This window comes from Cryptomeria japonica, unplaced genomic scaffold, assembly GCF_030272615.1.
Source record: "Cryptomeria japonica unplaced genomic scaffold, Sugi_1.0 HiC_scaffold_274, whole genome shotgun sequence".
NCBI lineage: Eukaryota > Viridiplantae > Streptophyta > Pinopsida > Cupressales > Cupressaceae > Cryptomeria > Cryptomeria japonica.
This window is the reverse complement of record NW_026729096.1, coordinates 2,501-17,500: the sequence shown is the minus strand read 5'-3', so window position 1 is coordinate 17,500 and position 15,000 is coordinate 2,501. Positions and strand designations below refer to the sequence as shown.

At 59.2% G+C, this 15,000-nt stretch overlaps 1 non-coding gene across 1 annotated transcript; it reads right to left on the bottom strand.

Annotated features, from left to right (window-relative positions):
- Positions 1-2,248: 2,248 nt before the first annotated feature.
- LOC131869946 (5S ribosomal RNA) lies at positions 2,249-2,367 on the bottom strand. Its single transcript, XR_009368314.1, has one exon. It is a non-coding gene; the product is annotated as a 5S ribosomal RNA (ribosomal RNA).
- Between the last annotated feature and the right edge of the window lie 12,633 nt (positions 2,368-15,000).

Sequence of the window (15,000 nt, the reverse complement as noted above, 5' to 3'; positions counted from 1 at the left end):
TTTTTTGCCTTTTATGGAAATTAGTGAAGGCATCGCATCAAAGGTGCGCACCTCGCTGCCCACCTTGGTGTGCTCCGAGGTGCCCACCACGGTGCGCAACGCCGGTGCGAACCCGGGAGCGCCCCGATGTGTGCTCCAAGGTGCGGCGTGCACGAAGTCGGACCCCGGTTTGCCCCGGGTGCGCACCTCGCGTGCACCTTGGTGCGCACACCTTGGCTGGGTTGCGCGGCCTGGTGGGCACCATGGTGCGCACCAAGGAGCGCTCCGAAGTGTGCTCCAAGGTGCGGCGTGCACGAAGTCGGAGCCCGGTTTGCCCCGGGTACGCACCTCGCGTGCACCTTCGCCGGGGTGGGCACCTCGGCTGGGTTGCGCGCCCTGGTGCGCACCAAGGAGCGCTCCGAAGTGTGCTCCAAGGTGCGGCGTGCACGAAGTCGGAGCCCGGTTTGCCCCGGGTGCGCACCTTCGCCGCGGTGCGCACCATGGCGTGCACGAAGTCGGAGCCCGGTTTGCCCCGGGTGCGCACCTCGCGTGCACCTTCGGCGGGGTTGCGCGCCCTGGTGGGCACCATGGTGCGCACCAAGGAGCGCTCCGAAGTGTGCTCCAAGGTGCGGCGTGCACGAAGTCGGAGCCCGGTTTGCCCCGGGTGCGCACCTCGCGTGCACCTTCGGCGGGGTTGCGCGCCCTGGTGGGCACCATGGTGCGCACCAAGGAGCGCTCCGAAGTGTGCTCCAAGGTGCGGCGTGCACGAAGTCGGAGCCCGGTTTGCCCCGGGTGCGCACCTCGCGTGCACCTTCGCCGCGGTGGGCACCATGGCGTGCACGAAGTCGGAGCCCGGTTTGCCCCGGGTGCGCACCTCGCGTGCACCTTCGCCGGGGTGGGCACCTCGGCTGGGTTGCGCGCCCTGGTGCGCACCAAGGAGCGCTCCGAAGTGTGCTCCAAGGTGCGGCGTGCACGAAGTCGGAGCCCGGTTTGCCCCGGGTGCGCACCTCGCGTGCACCTTCGCCAGGGTGGGCACCTCGGTGCGCACACCTTCTCAATGTTTTCTTGCCTTTTCTGGAAATTGGTGAAGGCAGCGCATCAAAGGTGCGCACCTCGGTGTGCTCCGAGGTGCGAACCCGAGAGCGCTCCGAGGTGCCCACGAAGTCGAAAGTCGGGTTAATTGCATTGTTTTCCCCGGGTGCGCTCCGAGGTGCGCAACATCGGCGCGCACCAAGGAGGGCTCCGAAGTGTGCTCCAAGGTGCGCACGATGGCGTGCACCTCTGGTGCGCACGATTCGGAGCTCGGTTTGACCGGGGTGCGCACACCTTGGCTGGGTTGCGCACCTTTTGTGCGCTCCAAGGTGCGCACGAAGTCGGAGCTCGGTTTGCCCCGGGTGCGCACCTTCGCCAGGGTGCGCACCTTGATGCGCACGCCTTGGCTGGGCTGCGCACCTTGGTGGGCGCCATGGTGCGCACCTTTCGTGCGCTCCAAGGTGCGCACGAAGTCGGAGCTCGGTTTGCCCCGGGTGCGCACCTTGGTGGGCGCCATGGTGCACTCCGAGGTGCCCAAGATTGGTGCGCACCAAGGAGCGCTCCGAAGTGCGCTCCAAGGTGCGCGCGAAGTCGAAAGTTGGGTTAATTGTCCGGTTTGCCTCGGGTGCGCACCTTGCGTGCACCTTCGCCAGGGTGGGCGCCTTGGTGCGCACACCTTGGCTGGGCTGCGCACACCTTGGCACCCGCGTTTCCTTCATTTTAAATTTTTTTTTTTTACAATCTCTCAAGTGGGAAATTCTATAATCTCAACTTTTTTTGCCTTTTCAGGAAACTTTTGAATGGAGCGCATCATTGGTGCGCTCCGAAGTGTGCTCCAAAGCTCTCTCCAGCTGCGTGCACCTGCCCCGGCCGCGCACCCGGCCCCGCCCAGCTTCGCTCACCTGTCCCGGGCGTCTGGTGCGGAACCTTAGAGTAAGAAACATCACCGTGCACCTTGGCCAACGTGCGCGACTCGACCGAGCGCGCACTGGCCGAGGTGCACACCGATTTCACCTGGGTGCGCGCGCAGCACCTCGGGCGCACCGGGGTGCGCGCACAACGCCCGGGTTGCACCGTGGCCTGTGTGCTCGGGGCGCCTCGGGTGCGCGCTCGGTGTCGCCCCCGCGCGCGCGGTAGTGCGGGCAGCGCACCCCGGCCCGGCCCGGCCCCGACGAGAACGCAAACGGGCAAAAGGTTTATTCAAATAGCATTGCGACGCCCGGCGAAAAACTAAAAAAGGGTGCAACACCGGGACTTCCCGGGAGGTCACCCATCCCAGTACTACTCCGGCCCAAGCGCGCTTAACTGCGGAGTTCTGATGGGATCCGGTGCACTAACGCTGGTATGATCGCACCCGTTATGAGCTTGTCGCAGTGTGTACTTAGCAAACCGCGACCCACGTGCGAATCCACCCCGGCCACCCACCCCCGTCGAGGTGCACACCCTCCCTCGCGAAGTGCGCCCCGTTCGCCAAGTGTGAGCCCTGCCCGGGTGCGCGCACCTTGCTAGGGCGTCGGGTGTGCACCCGGCCCGGCCTACGTGCGTGCACCTGGAGGGGGCGTCGTGTGCGTGCAGTGTCCCGTCTGCAACGCGGTGCCCACACACCACCTCGGGCGCAACGACCTGCGCTCACATGTGGGCCGAGTGCACCTTGGTGCATGTTCGGGGCGCCTCGGGTGCACGCTCGATCTTGCCCTGGTGCACCAAGGCGCTCGGTTTGCCCCGGGTGCGCACTTGGTGCAAGGTGGGCACCCAAAATAGGGATCAAGCACCAAAACACAAGTTTCGGGATGCAAAATGGGACCCAAGGACCACAAATGCGTTCCAAGACCCATGATGGGTCCACGAGAACAAAAATGTGTTCCGAGACTTAATAAACAAATATTGGGTTTTAGGAGAAGAAACATGCTCTGATGCCCAAAACGAGAATCGACCCCGAAAAGGCCACAGGCCAAAAGTGGGATGCGAGACAAAAAAAAATGGGACCCGAGGACCAAAATTGGGTTCCCAGGTCGAAGACAGGGCAACCGGACAAGAAACGACCTCTAAGGCTCGAAATGAGTCCCGACGACTAAAACTTGACAAGAAGCACCCATCAGGCACCCAACTCGACACCCATGGGATGCCGACCCACCCGGGCTTCCACCTAGCACACCTTGGCACCCACCCACCCTCGCACCCAACCTCGCACCCAACTTAGCACCTTTGAACCCACATTGGCACTCACCCTGACCCTGGCACCTTGGAACCCACATTGGCACTCACCTTGACCCTGGCACCCACCTTTGCACTCACCTTGGGACCCACCCTGGCTCCCACCTCGGCACCCACCCAGACACCCACCTTGGTTCCTTGGCACCCACCTTGGATCCTTGGCACCCACCCCGACACCCACCTTGGCACGCAACTTGGCTACTTGCCACCCACCTTGGCTCCTTGACGCCCACCCCGACAACCACCCCGTGACCTACCCTGGCTAGGGTTGGTGCACACCCACCCTGGTGCCCACCTTGGCACCCACCCTATGACCCACCTTGGCACGCACCTTAGTACCCACCCCGTTACCCACCCTAGGACCCACCCCGTGACCCACCTTGGCCAGGGTGGGTGCACCCACCCTGGTGCCCACCTTGGCACCCACCCATCCTAGCACCCAGCCTGTGACCGGGCTTGGAACCCAACCTTGCACCCGCACCCGTCTTGGCCAGTGTGGGTGCGCACCCATCCTGGCACCCACGTTGTGACACACCCTTTAACCCACGCACCCTAGCACCCACGTTGGCACCCACCTTGGAACCCAACCTAGCAACTTGGCACCCACCCCGTGACCCACCTTGGCATCCACCATAGCAGTCGCCGACTTGGCACCCACCTCGGCACCCACCTTGACACTTGTGGACCCACCTTGCCACTCACCCTAGCATCGACCCATCCTAGCACCCACCCTGGCACCTTTGCACCCTAGCACTCACCCATCCTAGCACCTAACCTGTGACCCACCTTGACACTCACCCTCGCACCCACCTTGGAACCCAACCTAGCACCCACCCACCCTGACACCAACCCTAGCACCTACCCACCCTTGCACCCACCCTGTGACCCATCTTGGCACCCACCCATCCTACCACTCAACCTATCACCCACCTTCTCACCCACCTTGGCATCCACCTTAGCACCCACCCACACTGGCACCTTGGCACCCACCTCGGGCAAGGTGGGTGCACACCCACCCTGGCACCCAATTTAGAACCCACCGAGCATGTTACCCACCTTGGCACCCACATTGCAGCCCACCCTAGTACCCACCCTATGACCCACATTGGCATCCACACCCTAGCACCCAGGCACCTCGACACCCGCCTTGACACCCACCCTAGCACTGAACCTGTGACCCACCTTGGAACTCACCCTAGAACCCACCCACCCTGTGAACCACCTTGGCATCCACCTTAGCACCCACCCACCTTGGCACCCACTCTAGCACTCACCCATCCTAACACCCAACTTGTTACCCACCTTGGCACCCGCCCTCGCGTCCACCTTGAAACCCACCCTAGCACCCACCCACGCAGGAGCCCACCTTGGCACCCAACCTAACACCCACGCATCCTGGCACCCAACTTGTGACCCACCTTGGAACCCACCCTAGTACCCACCTTTGAACCCACTATATCACCAACCCACCTTGGCACCCACCCTATGACCCTCTTTGGAATCCACCCTAGCACGCACCCACCCTGGCACCCACCATGGAGCGCACCCTAGCACCCACCCACCTCGGCACGCACCTCAACACCCACCTTGGTGTGCGCACTGCGCCAACCTCTCAAAGACCCTATGTGGTGCGCTCCAAAGTGTACACCTTTGGTGCGCTCCAAGGTGCGCACCTTTGGTGCACACCGAGGTGCACACCAAAGTGTGCACCGAGGTGAGCACCAAAGTGCACTCCAGGGTGCACACCAAGGCGTGCACCTTTGGTGCGGTCAATGCAAACGAATTCGGAAGTTGGGGTCGATGTCCTAATCGCTGCTGCAGACTACACGTATGAGAATCGGACAAATAGCTTTATATAGGGGAGGTGTTGCGTTTGATGGGTCGACTCCCCTGGTTGTGTGCACTGCACCAACTTCAAAGACCCTGTCTTGTTTAAGAAGTCAAAAGTTGGGGTGGATGTCCTAATCATTGCTGCAGTCTACGCATGTATGAGAATCAGACAAATAGCTTATATAGGGGAGGTGTTGCATTCGGTGGGTTGACTCCCCTGGTTGTGCGCACTGCGCCAACCTCAAAGACCCCGCATAGCAGAAGAAGTCGGAAGTCGGATTTTGGTGAGCACCAAGGCGTGCACCTTTGGTGCGGTCAACGCAGACGAATTCAGAAGTTGGGGTGGATGTCCTAATCGTTGTTGCAGGCTACACATGTATGAGAATCAGACAAATAGCTTATATAGGGGAGGTGTTGGGTTTGATGGGTCAACTCCCTTGGTTGTGCGCATTACGCCAACCTCAAAGACCTTGTTTTCGTTAAGAAGTCAAAAGTTGGGGTCAATGTCCTAATGGCTCCTGCAGGCTACACATGTATGAGAATCGGACAAATAGCTTATATAGGGGAGGTGTTGGGTTTGATGGGTCGACTCCCCTGGTTGTGCGCATTACGTCAACCTCAAAGACCTTGTTTTCGTTAAGAAGTCAAAAGTTGGGGTCGATGTCCTAATTGCTCCTGTAGACTACACATGTATGAGAATCAGACAAATAGCTTATATAGGGGAGGTGTTGGGTTTGATGGGTTGACTCCCCTAGTTGTTCGCATTACACCAACCTCAAAGACCTTGTTTTCGTTTAGAAGCCGAAAGTTGGGGTCGATGTCCTAATTGCTCCTGCAGGCTACGCATGTATGAGAATCAGACAAATAGCTTATATAGGGGAGGTGTTGGGTTTGATGGGTCGACTCCCCTGGTTGTGCGCATTGCGCCAACCTCAAAGACCCTGCATTGCGGATGAAGTCGAAAGTCAGAGTTTGGTGTGCTACAAGGTGTGGTCGAAGGTGCTCACCTAGGTGTGCACCTTTGGAGCACAGGAAAAGTGCCCTCCAAAAGTGCGCACCTTTGGAGTGCACAAAAGTGCCCTCCAAAAGTGCGCACCTTTGGAGCGCAGAAAAGTGCCCTCCAAAAAGTGCCCTCCAAAAGTGCGCACCTTTGGAGCGCAGAAAAGTGCCCTCCAAAAGTGCGCACCTTTGGAGCGCAGAAAAGTGCCCTCCAAAAAGTGCCCTCCAAAAGTGCGCACCTTTGGAGCGCAGAAAAGTGCCCTCCAAAAGTGCGCACCTTTGGAGCGCAGAAAAGTGCCCTCCAAAAAGTGCCCTCCAAAAGTGCGCACCTTTGGAGCGCAGAAAAGTGCCCTCCAAAAAGTGCCCTCCAAAAGTGCGCACCTTTGGAGCGCAGAAAAGTGCCCTCCAAAAAGTGCCCTCCAAAAGTGCGCACCTTTGGAGCGCAGAAAAGTGCCCTCCAAAAAGTGCCCTCCAAAAGTGCGCACCTTTGGAGCGCAGAAAAGTGCCCTCCAAAAAGTGCCCTCCAAAAGTGCGCACCTTTGGAGCGCAGAAAAGTGCCCTCCAAAAGTGCGCACCTTTGGAGCGCACAAAAGTGCCCTCCAAAAGTGCGCACTTTTGGTGCGCACCAAGGCGCTGGTTCGGTCGTTGCAGGCGAGTTCGGAAGTTGGGGTCGATGTCCTGAGCGGAGGTGCAAACTACACAGGTGTCGGAATCGGACAAATAGCTTATATAGGGGAGGTGTATGCTTCGATGGGTCGACTCCCCAGGTTGAGCGCACCGCGCCAACCTCAAAGACCCTACGGTATGGATGAAGTCGGAAGTTGGGTCCGATGACCAATTCGATTAGTAGGTATGCTCATGAGGTCGGAATTTGGGTCCGATGACCTGCCATGTGCAGGAAGGCGAATGTTGACACTGTGCGTTGCAAGGTGCACACCAAGGCGCTGGTGCGGTCTTTTTAGTCGAGTTCGGAAGTTGGGGTCGATGTCCTGATCGGAGGTGCAAGCTACACAGGTGTGGGAATCGGACAAATAGCTTATATAGGGGAGGTGTATGCTTCGTTGGGTCGACTCCCCGGGTTGAGCGCACCGCGCCAACCTCAAAGACCCTACGGTATGGATGAAGTCGGAAGTTGGGTCGATGACCGATTCGATATGTAGGCATACTCGCGAGGTCGGAATTTGGGTCGATGACCTGCCACGTGCAGGAAGGCGAATGTTGGCACTCGTGCGTTGCAAGGTGCGCACCAAGGCGCTGGTTCGGTCGTTGGAGGCGAGTTCGGAAGTTGGGGTCGATGTCTTGATCGGAGGTGCAAACTACACAGGTGTGGGAATCGGACAAATAGCTTATATAGGGGAGTGTATGCTTCGTTGGGTCGACTCCCCGGGTTGAGCGCACCGCGCCAACCTCAAAGACCCTACGGTATGGATGAAGTCGGAAGTTGGGTCCGATGACCGATTCGATATGTAGGCATACTCGCGAGGTCGGAATTTGGGTCCGATGACCTGCCATGTGCAGGAAGGCGAATGTTGGGACTGTGCGTCGCAAGGTGCGCACCAAGGCGCTGGTGCCGTCGTTGCAGTCGAGTTCGGAAGTTGGGGTCGATGTCCTGGTCAGAGGTGCAAACTACACAGGTGTGGGAATCGGACAAATAGCTTTATATAGGGGAGGTGTATGCTTCGATGGGTCGACTCCCTGGGTTGAGCGCACCGCGCCAACCTCAAAGACCCTACAGTATGGATGAAGTCGGAAGTTGGGTCCGATGACCGATTCGATACGTAGGCATATTGGCGAGGTCTGAATTTGTGTCCGATGACCTGCCTTGCGCAGGAAGGCGGAATTTGGGTCCGATGACCGAGTTGATGGCGTGCCATGCGCAGAAAGGCGGAATTTGGGTCCGATGACCGAGTGATGTTGATGGCCCGCCATGCACAGGAAGGCGGAATTTGGGTCCGATGACCGATTTGAAGGCGTGCCATACGCAAAAAGGCGGAGTTTGGGTCCGATGACCGAGTTGATATTGATGGCCCGCCATGCGCAGGAAGGCGGAATTTGGGTCCGATGACCTGACATACGCATGGAGTCCGACTCGGGGCCGATGTTCGATTCGATGACTTGCATTGTGGGTAAAGTCGGAAGTTGTGGTCTTTGACCCGATTCGATGACCAGAACTTCGGCTGCTTGAGAATCGGACAAATAACTTATATAGGGGAGGTAGTGTTCTCGAGCATCCTCCCCCCGTGCCGTTTATGTCGATTGATGCTGGTGCTCGACTGGTTGGAGCGCTCGGATGCAAAAATCTTGCACCAGGATTTATCGATTGTGATGGACACGGCAAGTCTCCTGATTGCTATGCAGGAGCTCATCGTGAATCTCTATGCGGGCCTTGGTATGGACTCGACCTGCGGAATGGTTCGGCCAATGGTAGTCGCTCCAACACGTCCTTGCAATGGCCACAGAGGTGATTCGGACTAGAGCTCCAGTCTAGCTTTTGGGGTTGCTTGGCGGACTGGTATAGCCGCGATCGAGTTCCGGCCATGAACGTTTAGATAGCTCTTGGGCTTTCTGGGACGGAAGTCGGGAAGTTTGGGCTGTTGTCCGATTTGATGACCATTCTTCGGATGTGTGAGAATCGGACAAATAACTTATATAGGGGACTGTGTTGTCTCACGCAGCCCCTCCGTGCCCCTCTATCTCGACCGTGTTGGTGCTTGAAAGGGTTGGGATCGCTCGGATTTATAAACGTGCACCACCATTTGTCGAGTGTGAGGGACGCGGCAGGTCTCCTAAATGCTATGCGGGCGCTCTCTGAGAATCTCTATCCGGCCTCGACCAGACTAGTCTTGCTGAATGGTTTGGCACTGGTAGTCGATCCAACACGTCCGTTGTTGTGGCCGCCTAGGCGATTCGATTCGAGCCCCCGTCTAGCTTTTGGGTTGCTTGGCGGATTTTGCCCTATCCGCAAGTGAGCTCGGTCCCTAAACGTTCGAGAAACCCGATTGCTATGCGCCGACTCTCTTTCTTGCGAGCCTCCATCTAGCTTTTGGGGTCTCTACGGAACGGAAGTCGGAATCTGGACCGTTGTTTGATTCGACGAGGCAGACTTACGGTTGTGCGAGAATCGGACAAATAACTTATATAGGGGGAGGGTGTTGACTGGAGCATTCTCCCCCGTGCCCCTCTAACTCGACCAATGCTGGCGCTCGAACGGTGGTAGCGCTCGGATTTTCATTGAGCGCCAGCATTGGTCGATTTAGAGGGGCATGCGAGATTCCCGAATGCTATGCGAGGGCTCTAACGGAAATGTCTATTGGTTTCGGTATGGATGCAATTGCGAGTGGTTCGGCAAAGGTAGTCGTTCCGATGCGTCCATGTCGTGGCCAAATCGATAATTCGCATTTGAGCCCTCGTATAGCATTTGGGTCTCTCGATGTGATTCCGCATTCCAGTCCCTTTGGGCACTGCTTGAGCCGCATCCCAGGGGGTTCCCTTCCCAATAATCTGCCTCGCAACCCGATTGCTATGCGGTGAGGCTCCTCGGCCGCCTCGGAACTATCTGTGTATCAGACGCATCGCGGGATAAGGGGTTGGCAACGGTAGTCGCCCCAAGCGCGTCCGATGCTTGGACCATTCCGAGGCGGCCCTGAAGCCTCTTCGTCTAGCCGTTGGGTCCTTCTCGCCGCATCCCTCGCCTCGCACCCCCGATTGCTATGCGGTGAGCTCCTCGGCCGCCTCGGAACTATCTGTGTATCGGGACGCGTCGCGGGATAAGGGGTTGTCACTGGTAGTCGCCCCAAGCGCGTCCGATGCTTGGACCATTCCGAGGCGGCCCTGAAGCCTCTTCCGTCTAGCCGTTGGGTCCTTCTCGCCGCATCCCTCGCCTCGCACCCCGATTGCTATGCGGTGAGGCTCCTCGGCCGCCTCGGAACTATCTGTGTATCGGACGCGTCGCGGGATAAGGGGTTGTCATTGGTAGTCGCCCCAAGCGCGTCCGATGCTTGGACCATTCCGAGGCGGCCCTGAAGCCTCTTCCGTCTAGCCGTTGGGTCCTTCCTCGCCGCATCCCTCGCTCGCACCCCGATTGCTATGCGGTGAGGCTCCTCGGCCGCCTTGGAACTATCTGTGTATCGGACGCGTCGCGGGATAAGGGGTTGTCACTGGTAGTCGCCCCAAGCGCGTCCGATGCTTGGACCATTCCGAGGCGGACCCGAAGCCTCTTCCGTCTAGCCGTTGGGTCCTTCTCGCCGCATCCTTCGCCTCGCACCCCGATTGCTATGCGGTGAGGCTCCTCGGCCGCCTCGGAACTATCTGTGTATCGGACGCGTCGCGGATAAGGGGTTGTCACTGGTAGTCGCCCCAAGCGCGTCCGATGCTTGGACCATTCCGAGGCGGACCCGAAGCCTCTTCCGTCTAGCCGTTGGGTCCTTCTCGCCGCATCCCTCGCCTCGCACCCCGATTGCTATGCGGTGAGGCTCCTCGGCCGCCTTGGAACTATCTGTGTATCGGACGCGTCGCGGGATAAGGGGTTGTCACTGGTAGGTCGCCCCAAGCGCGTCCGATGCTTGGACCATTCCGAGGCGGACCCGAAGCCTCTTCCGTCTAGCCGTTGGGTCCTTCTCGCCGCATCCCTCGCCTCGCACCCCGATTGCTATGCGGTGAGGCTCCTCGGCCGCCTTGGAACTATCTGTGTATCGGACGCGTCGCGGGATAAGGGGTTGTCACTGGTAGTCGCCCCCAAGCGCGTCCGATGCTTGGACCATTCCGAGGCGGACCCGAAGCCTCTTCCGTCTAGCCGTTGGGTCCTTCTCGCCGCATCCTCGCCTCGCACCCCGATTGCTATGCGGTGAGGCTCCTCGGCCGCCTTGGAACTATCTGTGTATCGGACGCGTCGCGGGATAAGGGGTTGTCACTGGTAGTCGCCCCAAGCGCGTCCGATGCTTGGACCATTCCGAGGCGGCCCCGAAGCCTCTTCCGTGTAGCCGTTGGGTCCTTCTCCGCCCGCATCCCTCGCCTCGCACCCCGATTGCTATGCGGTGAGGCTCCTCGGCCGCCTTGGAAACTATCTGTGTATCGGACGCGTCGCGGGATAAGGGGTTGTCACTGGTAGTCGCCCCAAGCGCGCTCCGATGCTTGGACCATTCCGAGGCGGCCCCGAAGCCTCTTCCGTGTAGCCGTTGGGTCCTTCTCGCCGCATCCCTCGCCTCGCACCCCGATTGCTATGCGGTGAGGCTCCTCGGCCGCCTTGGAACTATCTGTGTATCGGACGCGTCGCGGGATAAGGGGTTGTCACTGGTAGTCGCCCCAAGCGCGTCCGATGCTTGGACCATTCCGAGGCGGACCTGAAGCCTCTTCCCTCTAGCCGTTGGGGCTTTCTCGCCGCATCCCTCGCCTCGCACCCCGATTGCTATGCTGTGAGGCTCCTCGGCCGCCTTGGAACTATCTGTGTATCGGACGCATCGCGGGATAAGGGGTTGGCAGTGGTAGTCGCCCCAAGCGCATCCGATGCTTGGACCATTCCGAGGCGGCCCTGCAGCCCTCTTCCGTCTAGCCGTTGGGGCCATCTCGCCCCGCATCCCCCACCTCGCACCACGATTGCTATGCGGTGAGGCTCCTTGGCCGCCTCGGAACTATCTGTGTATCGGACGCATCGCGGGATAAGGGGTTGTCACTGGTAGTCGCCCCAAGCGCGTCCGATGCTTGGACTATTCCGAGGCGGCCCTGCAGCCTCTTCCGTCTAGCCGTTGGGGCCATCTCGCTGCATCCCCCACCTCCTCGGCCGCCTCGGAACTATCTGTGTATCGGACGCATCGCGGGATAAGGGGTTGGCAGTGGTAGTCGCCCCAAGACCAAGCGCGTCCGATGCTTGGACTATTCCGAGGCAGCCCTGCAGCCTCTTCCGTCTAGCCTTTGGGGCCATCTCGCCGCATCCCTCGCCTCGCACCCCGATTGCTATGCGGTGAGGCTCCTCGGCCGCCTGGGAAACTATCTTCGTATCGGACGCATCGCGGATAAGGGGTTGTCACTGGTAGTCGCCCCAAGCGCGTCCGATGCTTGGACTATTCCGAGGCGGCCCTGTGGCCTCTTCGTCTAGCCGTTGGGGCCATCTCGCCGCATCCCCCACCTCGCACCCCGATTGCTATGCGGTGAGGCTCTTCGGCCGCCTTGGAACTATCTTCGTATCGGACGCCATTGCGGGATAAGGGGTTGTCACTGGTAGTGGCCCCAAGCGCGTCCGATGCTTGGACTATTCCGAGGCGGCCCTGCAGCCTCTTCCGTCTAGCCGTTGGGGCCATCTCGCGCCGCATCCCCCACCTCGCACCCCGATTGCTATGCGGTGAGGCTCCTCGGCCGCCTTGGAACTATCTTCGTATCGGACGCATCGCGGGATAAGGGGTTGTCACTGGTAGTCGCCCCAAGCGCGTCCGATGCTTGGACTATTCCGACGCGGCCCTGTGGCCTCTTCCGTCTAGCCGTTGGGGCCATCTCGCCGCATCCCCCACCTCGCACCCCGATTTGCTATGCGGTGAGGCTCCTCGGCCGCCTTGGAACCATCTTCGTATCGGACGCATCGCGGATAGGGGGCTGTCACTGGTAGTCGCCCCAAGCGTGTCCGATGCTTGGACCATTCCTAGGCGGCCCTGAAGCCTCTTCCGTCTAGCCGTTGGGGCCTTCCCGCCCCATCCCTCGCCTCGCACCCCCGATTGCTATGCGGTGAGGCTCCTCGGCCGCCTTGGAAACCCATCTGTGTATCGGACGCATCGCGGGATAAGGGGTTGGCACTGGCAGTCGCCCCAAGCGCGTCCGATGCTTGGACCATTCCGAGGTGGCCCTGAAGCCTCTTCCGTCTAGCCGTTGGGGCCTTCCCCGCCCCATCCCTCGCCCTCGCACCCCGATTGATATGCGGTGAGGCTCCTCGGCCGCCTTGGAACTATCTGTGTATCGACGCATCGCGGGATAAGGGGTTGGCACTGGTAGTCGTCCCATCGCATCCGATGCTTGGACCATTCCGAGGCGGCCCTGCAGCCTCTTCCGTTTAGCCGTCGGGGCCTTCCGCCGCATCCCTCGCCTCGCATCCCGATTCCTATGCGGTGAGTCTTCTCGGCCGCCGCGGAACTATACCTGTTATTGCTACTGCATCCTTCGGCTGGTAACCTCCTCTGCCGCCTTGGAACGTTCTCTTTGTCGGACGCGTCGCGGGATAAGGGGTTGGCACTGGTAGTCGCCCCAAGCGCGCCCGATGCATAGACCGCTCCGAGTCGACCTTGCTTTCAGCCTCTCACATGCATAGACCTCTCTGAGTCGACCCTGCAGCCTCTCACGTTTAGCCTTTGGAATCTCGCCTCACTACATGATTGCTATCCTTGATGCAATCCCTTGCCTCGAGCCTGATTGCTTTCTTGGCTGCCATCCCTCTCTCCTCACAGCCCGGTTGTCATCACTGCTTCATCCGTCGCTTCATGCATTCTGGCTGCTGGGCCCTTCCCACCGCACACCTCGATTGCTATCTCTTCTGCATCACACACCCGATTGCTATCTCTGCTACATCCCTCGGCTCTCACTTCTGCATCCTTCGCCTCACACCTCGATTGCTATCAATGCTGCATCCGTAACCTCACACCCCGATTGCTATGCGGGGAGGCTCCTTGGCCGCCTTGGAATTTCTGTGTGTCGGACGCACCGCGGGATAAGGGGTTGGCACTGGTAGTCGCCCCAAGTGCGCCCGATTCTTAGACCGCTTCGAGGTGACCTCGTAGCCTCTTTCGTCCAGGCTTCCTGCCTCAACGCCCTTTTTACACCTCGATTGCTATGCGCGGGCTCGTTGGCGTCTATCACCTCTCTGCGAAGAGTGGCACGATGATTGTTGGGGTAAATCGTAGCAGTCCGATCTCTGGCCTTGGGCCATTGTGGAGGGCTGATCGATTTCCTGTGCGCATCTCGTGTTCGCCAGTAACAGACTCGACGACTTGTAATCGGTCTTGTTCCCGATTGTTCCTGGAGGTTAGTCTTCGGAACTCTTGGATTTGACCTGTCACTCGAACTGTCCTCTTCCGAGGATGCTTGTGTGTGTGTGCTTGTGCCATTTCCTTGGCGGTATTAACGAGATATTAAAGAGCGGAGTGAGCGCCTCGCCCAGCTATGTTTGGGGCTCTCACTCCCTTACCCGGTGTGCGACCGCTTTGCACGTAGGTTGCGGAGCATCGCGACTCTTTCGATGTTTGGCGGTTGTCTTCCGGTGATGCGTTGGTCCCGAAGTGCACGTTACTAGCATTTCTGCCATTGTTCTCGATCTTTGGCACGTTCCTTCGTTGCAATTGGATATATATCTCCGTTTATACGCGCAGGCTTCTCCCGCCTATTCAGCGCTGTCCCACTCTCAGCACTCTCGTGGTCTCCTTGGCTTCTCTCTCCGTGAGCGAGCTCTCTTCTCGAGTCTTTTCCATGTCCCATGGAGGTTGCCTTGCGAAATTCGGGCACACAAACGTGACCGGATAAGAGCGGAATTGCCTATGAGCAGAAGCTCACCTTAGGGAGCAGCAATGCCGAGTGTTTCGACAGAGGGTAGAGGGGGCGTTGTTTGGGCGGTTGCACAAAAGAGTGCTACGTTTGCACTGAAGGTTGCTTCTTCGTCTCCGACGAACTCTTCGAGGCAAAAAGCTTGTTTACCGGGGTCGAGGTGGGACTGTTCGTGCGAGTTGCGCCACCAAAAGTGCGTAGGGGGCATATACCTGGAAAGGATGGTCTCTGAGTGGCCTTACTCGGTCCGCGTGCACGGTGCATTCTCTAACGGCAGGACTGGTCGCGAGCATGTGCGGTTCGGATGTTTCGGGTAAAGGGTTCCGTACGGGATGTTCTTCCCAGGCTCCTGTGAACCGAGACTCTGCATCGTCATGCTCCGGCTCCCGTGGGTGCTTCATGCCTCGTCGAGCTGTTTGTCGTGGACGATTA